General features: G+C 37.7%; 1 protein-coding gene across 11 annotated transcripts in view; it reads right to left on the reverse strand.

Moving 5' to 3' along the window:
• DLG2 (discs large MAGUK scaffold protein 2) overlaps window positions 1-12,873 on the reverse strand; it is a 2,470,643-nt gene that overhangs the window by 2,163,942 nt on the left and 293,828 nt on the right. The gene's annotated exons all lie outside the window — the stretch shown is intronic.

Here is a 12,873-nt window from a genome sequence, read left to right on the forward strand (position 1 = left end):
GCAGCAGATAAAAAAGCAACGGGCTTGGAATCAATATGCAGCTTATAAAATGCAACTTTCCACCTTTATTTGCCTAGGATTATGTGTGAGCAGTAATGTATGCAAACACACGCTGAATGCCACTCGACCTGAATATTTCAACAGATACATGTGCATAGATTTAATCGGATGGAGGGGGTGGGGAGGAAGAGGGGGTGGGAAGGTACCCGAAAACTTTGAGGAAAGTTTGCAATTGAAAGACCAGAAGATAAGTTATCCCAAACTTTTCCCCCACTTCCCTTCGAGTTTAGCTGCCCTGATGTTCCTGGTTAGCTGGCCATAGGTTCAGTCTGTTTTCTTTTTTAAAACCGTCCTGCGGAATTTTGCAGTCAGCTGGTTACCCCCAAATCCCTACCTTTCTTGCAGCTGAGCTGGTGCAGCCCTTCAGATGCTTGACATGCGTCATACTGAATAAATGAGGTGCTCTGTCTGCCCTTTGAGTACTCTCCCTCAAACAGAATGGGAGACAGATCATGGGAAAGACAGAATGAGAGCCCTGACTGAGAGGAGACCGGTATCAATGCCTCCTCTTCACCAGGAGGAAAACATATAGCCAACTGGACTGTTGACAGCAAGGAGAGGAAATGTCTAGACACCAATATGTTACAATTCAGCTTTTCAACGTGCAGGGCAGGACACCCTCCACCCCAAAACACCCGGACTGCTGGGCTGCAAACCTTTCTCTTATATGTGTGTATGTGCACATATGTGCATTGTATGTATTATGTATATATAGCTATATGTGAGTATTGCCTATGTATATATACACTATATGTATGCCCTATGTGTACATATATAAACACATACGCATGTCTGCACATATATGCATGTGTGTATATGTATATTTACACATATGTTTTCAATAACAAACCTTTCCAAGAAGGGATGTTTAAGAACCCTCTAGCTTTCATGAATTATTCAAGTTCTAGTCCTGATATTCTCCTGATTGCTAAAGAAATGTGTCTCAGTGACTGACATGCCATTATTTTGCCAAAATGAGGTCAATGTTACCAAAGTTAAAAAAAAAAGAAAGCAAATTTGATATGTCGTGAGAGAGCAAAAGAAAATTAAACAAAACTCTAATTTTGAAATCTGGGAGTCCTTGTGACTTTTTAGATTGATAAATCATAGCACAATAGGAAATCATAAGCACAAGTTCCAAAGTTTACATCCCCATAAAACAATTGAGTAAAACAACACCAAAGAGAAACTGCAACCATACAAGTCTGTTTGTTTGGGGGGAGGGGAGGATTGTGAAGAAGGTCTGGATCTGTGATTTCAATTGTGTGCAGGGTTTCCTGGTGTGGGAAAGTGCTTCTCCTGTGAAGATCAGCAGCTCATCATCAGTGAATCTTAGAATTCAATAAGTGAATCTTAGAGAACTGTCTGGAACAGAGAGGCTAAAAAGCTAATTAATGTATCAGACAAAGGACTTGAACCTGGGTTGTCCTGACTCCAAAGCCAATCCTGTAGCCCCTACACCAAGCTGGTTTTTGTTCCAATAAAGAAGACTTCACCAGGTAACCTGAAGGAGGTAATTCCAATATTGTCCATTGTATTTAAGCTAAGCTTTATTCCCCTTTAATGCTGTATACATTGATTAGCTATGTGGCCACAGGCAAGTCATTTAAACTCTCCAAGCCTCAGTTGCCTTATCTGCAAAGTGGGAATAATAGTGCCTGTAGTAGTTACCTAACAGGATTATTTTGAGTCAAAATATACATATATGTGTGTACATATACACATACATACACATACATGTGTAGACACATACATACACATCTATTGATATATTTCTATTTATGTGTACTTGTATAATATGTATTGTGTATAAATGCATCTATATCTTATCTATATATCTCTATACACACATATATGTATGTGTGTGGAGAGAGAGAGAATTTTCAAAGTTTAAAACACTATATAGTTGTGTCCCAAAAGTCTTAATGTAGTTTTAAGCTATAAATAGCTTAAATTAAAACTTCAATTAAGCTTTAATAGGTTAAAATTGCACTAAGCCTTTTGGGAAATCTTGTATAAATGTCAGTTATTATTATCATTTGTCATTGTAGCTGCTATTCTTTCTGATTTGCTTTCTTTACTCTCTACTTACAAGTTTTTAGAAATGAATTATTTCTTCTCAGTAGCTGTGCTTTTGGGGAAGGGAATAACCCTACTGTTATTTTCATGGTAGCTTCACAAATAAGTAAGTCTTTTAACCTTACCTGTATCCCATGGGATTCATGAGATAAATGTTGAAGTAGCTACTGTGAAACAAAGGTTAAAGAAACCTTCCTTGCCTAAACCTTCTTTATTGTGCCATAAAGAGTATTTAATTTAACTCACTATTTCCTATGCAGACCATGCAAATAGACAATGAATTTAAACCAGAATTGAACAGGAAGAGAGCCAGCTGAATGGCCTTTGGGAAATTATGGAGTGTTTTTAATGACCCCAAGCTTCTCTCTGAAATAAGATCCACCATTTTAACATCAGCATTCTTCCAGTGATGGATGCTGCACAGCATGGCATCATGGAGTACCATATCTCTAAAACTTAAAAGTTGTGGGTCACCCAAAGGGCAGCAGAATGGCACTTGGTGGGTGAGTGTGAGCAGGCTGCAATATATTACCAATGAAAAATAGCATCATTGGGGAGATATGGGACCAGAAAAGGCAGTGGGCCATTCAGTGAATAGAGTGCTGGACTTGTAATCAAGAAAATATGAGTTGAAATCCTGTCTCAAACATTTAGTTAGCTGTGGGACCAGGGGTCAGTTACATAACTTCTCTTAACCTCAGTTTCCTCATTTGACAAATGGAGATAATAATTGCACTTAAATCACTAAGTAGTAGTGAGAATCAAATAATGTATCCAAATCACTTTGCAAACCTTAAAGCTCTATATAAATGCTAACAGCCACTATTCTCCATTGGTATCAACACATTATTGAAAGATCTAAAGGAAGTTTCTCAGCACATTAGGTGAACCTCTTTTAGAGGATTTGTGGGGAAGATACAGACAAAGGGAATATAGGATGAGAAAGCAAATTAGGTTGCAACAGAGAGCATTTCCAAATTGACAAGATTACACTTCCTAAGGTTGCTGACACTGAAACCTCCTACACACTTTATTTTGAAAGGTTCCCAGAAACAAATAATCAGAGGATTTTAGAACTGGAAGGGGGGCTTTAGAGCTCATCTAACCCAAATCCCTTATTTTATAGATGAGGAAACTAAAACCCAGGGAGGTTAGAACTAATTGACATAAACATTATATTGAAGAAATTTCAGAATAATGTGCTAAAAAAATGAAAAATTTTAAAATATATGCAAATTTTCCAACAAGTTTATTATAAAAATAGTCATTTGCAAATTAATCTTCTAGATAAGCTTCATCTGCTACTTCCTGGTGGTAGGTAAGTAAACTTAGTATGGGACTTGGTATGGACCCATTAGATTGTGGACTTGTCCTTTGTACCTTTTTGTATCCACAAGTGATTAGTGCAGTGTCTGGTACATAGCAGGTAATTAATAAATGTTTCTTGATTAAATACTTGATTGGACTGTTTTATTCTTTGTATCCCTAGGGCATAATACAATGCCTGGCACATAGTAGAAATTAGTAAAAGCTAATTGATTAAACAGTCCTCAGTTCACTTGAGTCTCTCTATGACTTCTAGCAAAGTTTGTAAGCTGATTTACATCTCCTTAATCCAAGAAATAGAAGCTAGGAAGGACCTTCTTATTCTGTTTTCAGACAAAAGAGAGAGTGTAACCAGGTAACTTTGGCATCAACCAACCAAGAAAAATAAAGGATGAGAGGAGTCACACAGACTTAAACAAAAATGTAATTGTATATCGTCAGTTATAAAATTTTTCTTATAATAATATCATTTATAGTGTTTTTTTACTCAAAATGTTTTAGAAACAGAGGATAGGGATATTGATGGACTTGGGACTGCATTGATACAGTGAACTTCCAGGTAAGGATAAAAAAAAGTTATTACAGTCATGAAAGGTAGGGAACTTGAGTACAGGTAGTTCACTAACAGCTGATCAGAGAGATGACTACTTTGCATGTTGAAAACATGCAAACACTGTTTAATTTTCTTAAAATATTTATTTATCTTGAGGGCTGACTTAAGTGAAGTAGAATTTTGAGACAGTCAACAATATCTGCTAATGTTTCTAGGAAATCGAGGTAAAAGTTGGTTTGAATAAACCATTTTATTGCTTCATTTCTTCACTTTGCACATAATGTTATAGCTAATGACTACAACAGAGAATAACAATTAGCAAATTCATGAAGTGTGCTTAATTGACACTTCTCCCAAAAGAATTGTTTGTTGACTTGAGGCAGATCTTTTGCCTTGATTATAGCTGATTAGGACATGAAAATTGTGACAATCTTTTTCCCAGGCATGGAAAGTAAGACATAAAATTCAAACATACTTGTGAAATACAAACACATTTTTATTTACCAATTAGTTGTGACCCAGACAAATTATTTCCTCCAATAATTACTTTTGAGGAAAGAAGTACTAACTTAAGTACAATTCATGAAATTATTAATTACTTTTCCTGATTATAGACATTAATCCACATTTGCACTGACACCATCAACAGGAAATAAATGTATTCTGTGATGACATCCATAATTTTGGCCATCTTAATAATCAGTTCATTCAGAATTGGCATTGGTCCTTGATAATTGCTAAAAACAAAGAGCTAAGCTTTTGCACAATCTGATGGCAAATGTTTCAATCTGATGGCAAATTTACCATCACTTGGGTAACTTTTTTGTCTTTATTCTCTTTTCATTGAAGTTATACTGCTCTGATAGAAATGTTTCAAGTTGCAGAGTCTCATATGAACCCCTATGTGGTCAGGTTTTTTGACTATGGCTATACACAAAACCATTAAGAAACTGAGGTTTAGAGATGATAGAGATTTACTCAGGGTCACACGGTATCTAATAGTACGGAACTAGTGAAAGGGACTGGACTTGTGACTTCACTGATATAGAAGGAACTCAATCTGTACAGACTAATCCCTTCCATGCAATTTATAGTGTTTTAGAGCTGGCTAGAGTACTGACCAGCCATGGTCAGAGGCATGACTTTAACTCAAATCTCCTTGGTTTGTGGTTACCTCTCAATCCTCTATGCCAGTCTGCCTCTCATATGACTATATATTTTTCCCATTATCATTTGCCTAGTTTTCACATGTTCACATATTTACATTCACCTTGAAATTATTTTCACTTCTTTCCTTTTCTTATCTCTAAATTCCAATCAATTACCAAATTCTTTTGATTCTACCTCTGTAATAATTCTTTCAAATGTCCTCTCCTCTCCCCCATCTCAACCTGGTCTCTTGGAACAGTCCCTTAATAATGGATCTTCCTTCCACTCCCTTCCCTCTCCATTTTTGTTAATTTTGCCAGACCAATCATCCCTATGTAATCACCAGGTTATATTACACTTTTACTCAAAAATTATCATTAGTTCCCAACTGCTACATAGATTTTAAACTTCTTTGCCTAGCGTATAAGACCTTCCACAATATGGTATAATACCACCGCATTCCAATCTATCCTGCTTCCACGAACTGTATCTTCTAGCTGAGCCACTCTACTTCCTATCCCTTCAATATGACCTGAACTTTTCCATGTGTCTGTAATACCTTCATTTCCTTCATCACATGTTGAATTCTTCACCATCCTTAAAAGCCAAAATTAGATGCTATTGCCCTAAGGAAACCTAGTCTTTCCCCAGACTCCACCCTAATAATCATAGGCATTCACAAAGCAATGCAGCCCCAGGCTGTATGAACTCCTTTGTCTAAGAATAGTAACATCCTTGTCCATTGGATTCGGTAACTCCTTTAATAATCACAATTATTCTCTTCTGGTATTTTAATCATAAATGCTTAGGTCATGAGCTGTAGAAGTTTAATAAATATTTTAATTCATTATGCAGGGATATAGGTTGTTTTGTACAATGAGGGCCAAAGGCCAATTTACTTTTTTTTAAGTAATTTTTTTGTTTACTTAATAAGCATAATAATAATGTGTTTCAGTTTTGCACCCTGAGTCTGTCACCACCTCTCTATCAGGAAGTGGAAACATGATTGGGTCATTGCACTAATCAGAGTTCTTAAGTCTTTCAAAGTTATTTGTTTTCAAAATGTTTTTGCCTTTGTACAAATTCTCCTCCCAGTTCTGCTCACTTCATTTTGTATCAGATCATAAAAATCTTCCCAGGTTTCTCTAAAACTTTCCCTTTCATCATTTCTGATAAGATAATAATATTCCAACTGATTCCCTTTACTTTCTAGTTCTCTGGGAATGAACCTCATGGCCCTTCAATACCTCTGCAAAGAAATGGCCCCCAGAGACTCAGGGATCTGACACATAGGCCACACTCAGGACAGCAGACACTCCCCATATTGGGCATTTAATTAATGTTTCAGATATTAAAATAAAAACAAAATTGACTATCCTACATACAGGAAAGTAAGTATTTTAACTATTTTTATACAGTTAGGCCCATGGAAACCTCTGGGGGAAGGTAGGCAAGAAACATTTGCAACACTTTTAATATTATCCATCTTGAAGGAGGCCTTCCCTTATGTCTTCTCATAATTTTTGGATACCCATAGAGCATCCGGGCTCTCGATTTCTCTTGCTCTTACCACATAACCTACCTCCTTTTCTGGGCATACATTTCTTTAATGAAGCCAGTCTGTTATCAAAGAATGAGGGCTAGATATAGGGATGGAGACTTGGTTTGAATCCCAGTTCTGTCACTTAATACCTGTGTGATCTTGCTAGAACTCAGTTTCCTCATTTGTAAAATGAGGGCATTGAATGAGGTGACTGTACAAGTCTCTTGAAGATCTAAATAGAATACTCTTTCATATGCACAGGTCATTAGAAATGTTTTACAGTTGACTTGTAGCTTATGACCTATGACCCAAAGTTCTACACTTACCAGAATTTAACTTCACACCCATAATTGTGAAAATAGCATGCAAATCTGGTAGATATAACTGGCATTTTTTTAAAAGGTGATCTCATTGTAGATGCATTTTTTTGCATTAAATATACCTTCTTCCCATGGCTCTGATGTGTATTTAAAGATGACAAGAGATCATCCATTCTTATTCCCCAAGAGACACATTACTTTTATTTGAAAAACTAATGATGCACTAGCTTGAAGCATTTTTCCCCCAGTCATGGAATGAAACTCTTTCTGTGATTTCACAAAAAGCATTTGGCAAGATGTTAAACCATAGGATGGTAATTTTTTCTTCATGTTTGTAAGTGTTGACTAACCTCAACCAATAACACATTCTCATAAAATCTACTGAAAGAAGTTTGAGATCAGGAAAATACTTCTGAAATAAAATGTTTTATTTTTTTTTTTCTCAGACAGCATCTTACCTAGGCAGACCTTTTAACATCTGAATGGAGGAGTTTTTTGTTTTGTTTTTCTGTTCCATGATTCCAATGATCATTCCACTGTGACTACAACATACCATCTGTCTTGTCTGGATTAGATGATTAATTCTTGCCAATCTGTCATTTATATGTTGTGTGTGAGTGTGGTGAGCATGTATTATATACATATGTTCATTAACACATGGTTTAAAATAACAGATTGACAAAATTATATGTGTATGTATATATGTACATACATATATGACAAGCATATGTTCTAGAGACACCAAGCCTCCTACTCAATGCTGGAGTTACACTGCTATTTGGGTTCAATGTCATGGTGATACTCTACTGAAGCCTTGATTTAGAACATTGTTTCCAACAAGAACCATTATCCAAATAGCAAAACATTTCATAGAGACTAAAAAGAAAAATAAGTAGCAGGGTAAAATAATGAAATAGAAACAATTTGGTTCCCAACTACCACCACCACCACCATATGCAAATGGCTTCAACCTTCTACATAATTATTTACTACACAGATGGAAAAGGGTCAAATACCTAAAATATATATATGCATATAGATCATACATGCACATATACAATGTGTATATTTATGTGTGTGTGTGTGTGTGTGTGTGTGTGTGTATTCCCCAGGCAGGGAAAGATTTTGGAGGCTGTCTTATGTCATGGCTAGGAAGCTCCTCTTATCTTAATCCACAAGGCTCCTGCAGCTTGTTGTTGTGACCCAGACACTGGGCAGTTTCTTGGCTTCACCCTGTCTCTGCTCCCACTGAGTACAGGAAGCTCACCATTCATTTTCTACACTATGCTACCACAGCTGTTATATAAAGGCAGCCAGGTACTGTAGAAACAGTAGAAACACTGGTTTTGGAGTAAAAGGACCTGAGTCCAAATCTCACCTCCAGCACTGGTTACATGACAGTGGTCAAGTCATGTAGATTCCTTATACATCAGCTTCTTCATCTGTAAAATGAAAAGTATTTGGATGAAATGGTTTCTAAAGTCCTTCTCAACTCTCGACCTGTGACCCTATGATTCTAAATGCTGAAGCTGTGTTCTTTATCACTCACTTGCCATTCTTCTGTTCTGTGTTCTCAGACATCATCCTCTGGTGCTCCACCTTCCCTACTTCCTGCCTCAGAAAAACGTTATTGTTCTTCGTGAGACTGCCCAGGCCCCATGCCACCAGTAAGTCAATATACCTTTAGCTCTGTCATTAAACAGTCCCACAGCCTCTGTTCAGTGCTATTTGGACAGCTGTGAGACCATTCACACACACACACACACACACACACACACATACACACACGTATGCATGTGACAGATCATCCCTAGCCCTTGTCAAGTATAGGGCAACTGAATTCCAATTATCCAATTTAAGTTACCTGTCCCATCATGCACATATACATACAATCATAAATAGAAATATATGGTAAAGGATTTATTTTCTACTACATGCCAGGCATTGTGATAAGTGCTAAAGATAAAAATATAAGTAAGACAGTTCCTACCCTCTCCTCAAGGAGTTTATATTTAATACATAAAGGTATATTAGGAAACATATTGGGAATGGGAAGGAGGTAGGGGACACACCTGATGGCATGGTGAGGAAATGGCATGGAGACCTAGATAAAGTAAAAATTTCATTTGTCAAAACCAGGGAACCAGAGGCTGCATCCAAGATTCAAGGGGAAAGTTGAGGAGAATAACAGCTGGAGGGGAAAAAAACATGGTGTGAAGATAGCTAGGAAGTTGGAAGGACATGAGCTTCTTAAAAGTAGGAATTGCTTCCTTCTCTACATCTGTCTCCCAATGGCTGACTCAAAGGAGATGCTTAATGACATGTGTGGATTGACTGGTGATGATGCCACACTACATTCCTAAGAGCTTTTTACAAGTTAGAAGTAATTTCATATGCTTTTCTCATTTGGTACTCAAAACAACCCTGTGAGATAAGTAAGGCAGGAAAATAATAATACAATCTCCATTTTACAGGTAAAGAAAGACACTTGGGGAACTTGCAGCATTTAGCAGATTGCCACTGCAGTGCATACAAAAGCCATAATAGTGGTCCTGTGTGCCATATTTGAATATTGATTGACTAGGCTCCAGATGTGTGCATATGGAATAGTGTGAAGGGATGGAGAGAGGCCCCGGTAAAGTCAGTCAGCCAGTCAGTACACATTTCTTTTTTATATATTTGTTTTTAATATATAATATTTTACTTATCCCCAATTATATGCAAAATCAATTTTAACATTTATTTTTAAGTTTTGCATTCCAAATTCTATCCTTCCCTCTCTCCTCCCTCCTTGAGATGGTAAGCCATCAGATACAGGTTATATATGCACAATCAAGTGCCTTCTATGTGAATATTTTATATATGTATATATTTTTAAAATTTATATATATATATGTATATGTAGAGAGAGAGAAGGGGGGAGAGAGGGAATAGGGAGAAGAAGAAAGAGAATGAGGAAGAGAAGGAAAAGGAGAAGGAGGAGGAGGAAAATTTGGAGATAATCAATAGAGGGAAAGTAGTAGCATTGAGAGGATCAGGAAAGGCTTCCTGTAGAAGGTGGGATTTTAGCTGGGACTTTCAGGAAGAAGGGGAAGCCAGAGATAAGGAGGGAGAGCTCTCCAGGCATGGGGGACTGCCAGAAATCTGGCATGCAGTGTCTTATGTGAGGAACACCAAGGAAGTCAGTGTCACTGGACTGAAAAGTACATGGTGGTTGGAGAGAAGGGTATAAGATTCATTAAGACTAGAAAGGCAAGAGGAGGCCAGGTTGTAAAGGGTTTTTAAATGCCAAACAGAGGGTTTCATATTTGGTCCTAGTCCTGAAAGGAAGCCACTGGAGTTTGCTGAGGGTGGAGTGGTGACATGTCAGACTTGTGCTTTAGGAAAATCACTTGGGTGACTGAACAGAGGTTTGATTAGAGCAGGGAAAGATGAGACAGGGAGACCAACCAGCAGACCATTACAATAGTCCAGGCACAAAGTAACGAGGGCCTGCATAATGGTGGTTGGTGGCAATGTCAGAAGACTGAAGGAGAAGTATATGAGAAATGTTATGAAGGTCAAATTGACAGGACCTGGCAATAGATTGGATATGGGGGAACGAGAGAAAGTAAGGCGTCAAACATGACATCTAGTTTGGGAGCCTGGATGATAGTGGAACCCTCAATAGTAAGAGGGAAATTTGGAAGTGAGGAGGCCTTGCAGTGGGGGAAGGGAGGGAGATAAAGAGTTCAGTTCTGGCCATGTTGAATTTAAGATATCTACAGGACATCCAGTTTGGGATGTCCCATAGGCAGCCAAAGATGTGAAAATGGAGGTGAGGAGACAGGTTAGGGTTAGATAAGTAAATCTGAAAATCATCAACATAGAAATAACAAACAAATGCTTGGGAGTTGATGAGATCACCAAGTAAAAAGGAAAAAAGGGGGAAAAGAAAAAGGCTCAGGACAGAACTCTGAAAGATACTTAGCGTTTGTGGGTATGACCTGGACAAAGATTTAGTAAAGGAATCTGAGGAGTAGTCAGAATGGTAAAAGGAGAACTTGGATAGACTCATGTCAAAGAAACCTAGAGAGAAATGGATATAAAGGGGGAAAGGATAGCCAACAGTGTCAAAGGCTACAGAGAAGTCAAGGAAAATGAAGCAAGAGAAAGGTATTAAATTGGGCAATTAAAAGATCCTTGGTAACTTTGGAGAGAGAAATTTTGGTTGAACAGCAAGGTCAGAAGCCCGACTGGAGAGCTAAGAAAAGACTGAGAAGAAAGAAAGCAAAAAATATAGAGTATAGGTGGCTTTCCTAAGAAGTTTAGCCACAAAAATAAGAAGAGTTATGAGACAATAGCTAGTGGAGATGAAGGAATCAAGTGAGGATGTTTTTGGTTTTTGGTTTTTAAGCTTCAGAATGGGGAAAACAATAGGCATATGTGTAGGCAGGAAGGAAGAAGCCAGTAGACAAGGAGTAACTGAAGACAAGACAAGTGGTGATGAAGGAAGGTGCTATCTGTTAGAAGATGGGATGGAATGGGACAAATTGGACACGTAGCAGGGTTTGGCTTGGCAAGAAGAAGGACGACCTCTTTGTGAGACAGAGGTCAAGGAGGAGACAGCAACAGAAGGCATATGAGTGATGTAATATAAGGAGGAAGGGAGAAGAAAGGGCTCTCAACAAATGGCTTTGATGTTGTTCAGTGATATATGAGACATTGTTTTCAGCTGAAAAGGTTGGGGGCAGGGACAGTCATGGGAGTTTTGAGATTGGGATGAAAAAGTTTGGGAAAATTGCTATAGTGGGTGGGATAGTGAATCAATTGGGGAGATGGAAAAAGATTGCCTTGCCATAGAGAGGGCCCAGCTGAGGTTAAACAACACAAATTCATAAAAGATCCAGTTGGCATGGTTTTATAAATTTCTCCAGAGTCATTTAGCAGCAAATTAGTTGCATTAAAGGCAGTGGTAGCAGGAATGATCCAAGGTTGAGGCTTATCAGGGCAAAATTAGCAATACTATAAGGGGGCAAAGAGACAGCCAATCTTTACTGAAGAATCCATTGCTTTCCCTCCCTTTTATGAAGAAAACCATGACAAATTGGTTAATTACAAACTAAACTATTAGATTCCCTTAAGGGAGGTCTAATAGTATGAAAAATAGTGCACAAAATGAAAATTCTGGCACCAAATTTCTCCCAAGATTAAAATAAACTAGGCCCAGAAAAACTGTGCACATTCAGTCTGTGATGCCCAGACCAAAAGTTGGCACGACACACTCCACAGGAGGTCCCTGCAGGTGTTCTTCCCCACCTCAACTCGAATAAAATAGGATGATCCTTGAAGCAGATATGGAAGTTTTCTATAATGATCTTTTGTGCTGCTATCTAACTTATGGATGCAAAAAAGCAACAAATGTTTTCTGCATTTTCCAAGACCAGACTAAAATTAAACAAGAGAGTCTAAGAACAAAGGACAGCCCCAGATATACCACCCCACACACACACCCCTAACATGAGAAAGTTCAAGGAAGGATTGGGAAGAGATGTTACACCTATATATTCTGATGTTAATATATATTATTTAGATTATATATGTATATATGAGTACACATACATAGCCACGTGAGTTGGTATATACTGGGGTATATACTGCAAAATAAAATTGAATTTTTTTCTCTTCTCTATTTTTGAAGAAGGGCATGTATATGTGTATGTGTGTGTTTCTTTTTTTTTTCTCTTGCCTAGAGAGGAGCTTAGGGGATATACATTTCTTGATCCCTTTTTCTCAGAACTAGCATATGTTCTTGTTCTCTCTGTCTCTCAGTTTCTTTGTTTCTCTCTCTCTGTTTTTCTGTC

The sequence above is a fragment of the Petaurus breviceps genome, unplaced genomic scaffold, assembly GCF_028583685.1.
Source record: "Petaurus breviceps papuanus isolate PSGF00001 unplaced genomic scaffold, PetGlider_PUasm1.0 90823, whole genome shotgun sequence".
In the NCBI taxonomy this organism is placed as follows: Eukaryota; Metazoa; Chordata; class Mammalia; order Diprotodontia; family Petauridae; genus Petaurus; species Petaurus breviceps.